The following is a 2,936-nucleotide window of genomic DNA, read 5'->3' on the forward strand; positions in this document are numbered from 1 at the left end:
TTCAAACCTGTCTTTATCTGCATTGTATTTATTATTTTTTTTATTTACTGTTATTTCGCGACATCAATATCTCTTTTATATCGCCTTAGATAAACATCGTAATGATAGTAGTCGATAGATTGACGATTTGGTCTCTGTGGGATCGATATTCTTTTATATTACTCTGACGTGATTCGTGCACTTGCGAATAGAGCGACCAAGTTTTTGGCGCCGTTGCCGGGACCAACTTCGTCAAATTTCGTACCCTGTTGTTACACCGTCTAGACTAAGGCATTATCAGCCGATAAATGTGAAGAACCCGTAGTACCGGAAATTTAGTAGATCCTTTAGAGGAACCCAAACGTTACACTCGTGCATGCCTCTTACTCGTCCGAATTAAGAAAGTTATAGCCGAGAACCGCGATCGGAGACCTCTTAAGGAATTTTCACAACCCTCCAACGAGGAACCTAGTTCTAGTATAGTAAACCCCCTCATTCCTGCCAACAATTTCGAACTAAAACCATCTTTACTGCAATTAGTGCAACAGAACCAATTCGCAGGTCTCGCTACTGAGAACCCAAATCAACATTTAAAAGTCTTTATCCAACTGGCTGACACCTTTAAATCCAACGGTGCTTCACCTGATGGGATTTGTTTAAGATTATTTCCTTTCTCCCTCAGGGATAGAGCATGTTCATGGTTAGATTCACTTCCAGCTAATTCAATAACTACCTGGGAAGACCTTAGGAGAGTATTCCTTGCTAGATGTTTTCCCCCAAGTAAGACTTCTGTTCTTCAAAACCAAATAACTAGATTTACTCAAAACCAAGGAGAATCACTTTTTGAAGCTTGGGAGAGATATAAAGAGTTGTTAAGAGTCTGTCCACACCATGGCCTAGGACAATGGCTGGTCGTTCATACTTTCTACAATGGACTCCATTATAACAAAAAGATGAGCATCGACGTTGTCGCTGGTGACGCGCTGATGAACAAACCTTACCCTGAAGCTTGTGACCTAATTGAGGATATGGCCCAAAACCATTACCAATGGGGAACTGAACAAGCATCAATAGAGAAAAAAGAGACCCAAGGTGGAATACATGAGATAAGCTCTATGGACATGATGCAAGCGAAAATGGACGCCTTAGCCCTTAAGGCCGAACATATTTCTACAAACACTAACACCACAACGGTAGTCCACACAGAGTGTGAACTTTGTGGATCTAAAGGACATGAATCGGCGGAGTGTAACCTTTTGAACGACCTGAACACCGACCAAGTGAATTACGCCCAAGGTAACCCATTTTCTAATACTCATAACCTTGGATGGAAAAATCACCCAAATTTTTCCTATAAAAACCAGAACCCTATCCAAAATTATGCACCTCAAAGACCACAAGGTTATCAAGCCCAAAAACCAAATCAACCTATGCAAGTTGTGCCTCAGAAGTCTAACCTTGAGAAGATCATGGAGAACTTTATATCAGGCCAGACTCAGCAAAACAAAGAATTCCTAAACCAGAACATTCACATAAACAAACTGATAACGCAATTAGGGACCAAGGTTGATCAGATAATCACTCACAACAAGATGCTTGAAACCCAGATCTCACAGGTAGCACAAAACCAAGCCCCACAAACTACACCTAGAGGACAATTCCCTGGACAACCTCAACTCAACCCTCGAGGGAAAGCTAACGATATCTCATTATGAAGTGGGACCGCTTACGAAGGGCCTCGTAACCCAGCAATGAGCGAGTCCAAAGCTTCTAAATAAAATATACCTACCAACCAAGGAGAGGAACCAGTGGAACCCAAAAAACAAACCGACCAAGAAGGAGAAGCCAAGGATAAAACTTACAAACCACCACCCTCGTACAAACCACTAATCCCATATCCGCAAAGACTTAAACAAACCAAAATCGATAACCAATACCAAAAGTTTATAAAAGTAATAGAGAAGCTTCATGTAGAGATTCCTTTCACCGAAGCCATCACCCAAATTCCATCTTACGCCAAATTTCTCAAAGAAATCTTAACCAACAAGCGTAGGCTTGACGATCCCAAACCCTTGGAATGCAACTTTATTTCCGAGAATAAACTTGCTAAGAAGGAGAAAGACCCTGGTAGTTTTTCTATACCTTGCATTCTAGGGAGTCATGTGATCGACAAAGCTTTCCTAGACTTAGGCGCTAGTGTAAGTTTAATGCCCTTAGCTGTGTGTAAAAGGTTAAACTTAGGAGAATTACAACCAACTAAGATGTCCCTCCAATTAGCCGATAGGTCTGTTAAGTATCCTGTAGGCATTTTAGAAGACATCCTAGTTAGGATCGGTTAACTTTATATCCCAACGGACTTTGTGGTCATGGATATCAAGGAAGACGACGATATCCCTATCCTTTTAGGTAGACCATTTTTATCAACAGTCGGAGCTATAATAGATGTTAAAAGAGGAAAATTAACTTTCGAAGTAGGGGATGAAAAGATAGAGTTTATTCCTTCAAAGTTCCTGATGGCACCAATCATAGGAGACGCATGTTACGCGATCGACATCATAGATGAATGCATAAGGGAATTTGATCAAGAAGAACCTGTGATCGAACCATTTTCAAACCCGAATGAAAAGGATGACGAGCTAAAGGAAACGGAACCTCACACTAACGAATGTTTGGCCCTTACTCCTGGCCTTTCACCAAATTCTCAAAAACCAGCTCAAGAACTTAAGGAATTGCCCAAGAACCTAAGATATGAGTTTTTGGATAAAGAAATGAACCGCCCAGTAATAGTTAGTGCCACCTTAAACCAAGACAAGACAAACCAACTCTTGAATGTTTTACGAAGATACCCCTCTGCCTTAGGATACAACACCTCTGATTTAAAAGGTATAAGCCCATCCGTGTGTATGCACAGGATCTCGCTAGAGGAAGATTCAAAACCTTCCAGAGAACATCAGAGA

The 2,936-nt window shown here is 41.0% G+C and overlaps 1 non-coding gene across 1 annotated transcript; it reads right to left on the reverse strand.

The window, feature by feature from the left end:
- Positions 1-770: 770 nt before the first annotated feature.
- LOC127125000 (small nucleolar RNA R71) lies at positions 771-877 on the reverse strand. Its single transcript, XR_007804468.1, has one exon. It is a non-coding gene; the product is annotated as a small nucleolar RNA R71 (small nucleolar RNA).
- Positions 878-2,936: the final 2,059 nt, after the last annotated feature.

This window comes from Lathyrus oleraceus, chromosome 2, assembly GCF_024323335.1.
Source record: "Lathyrus oleraceus cultivar Zhongwan6 chromosome 2, CAAS_Psat_ZW6_1.0, whole genome shotgun sequence".
Taxonomy (NCBI): domain Eukaryota; kingdom Viridiplantae; phylum Streptophyta; class Magnoliopsida; order Fabales; family Fabaceae; genus Lathyrus; species Lathyrus oleraceus.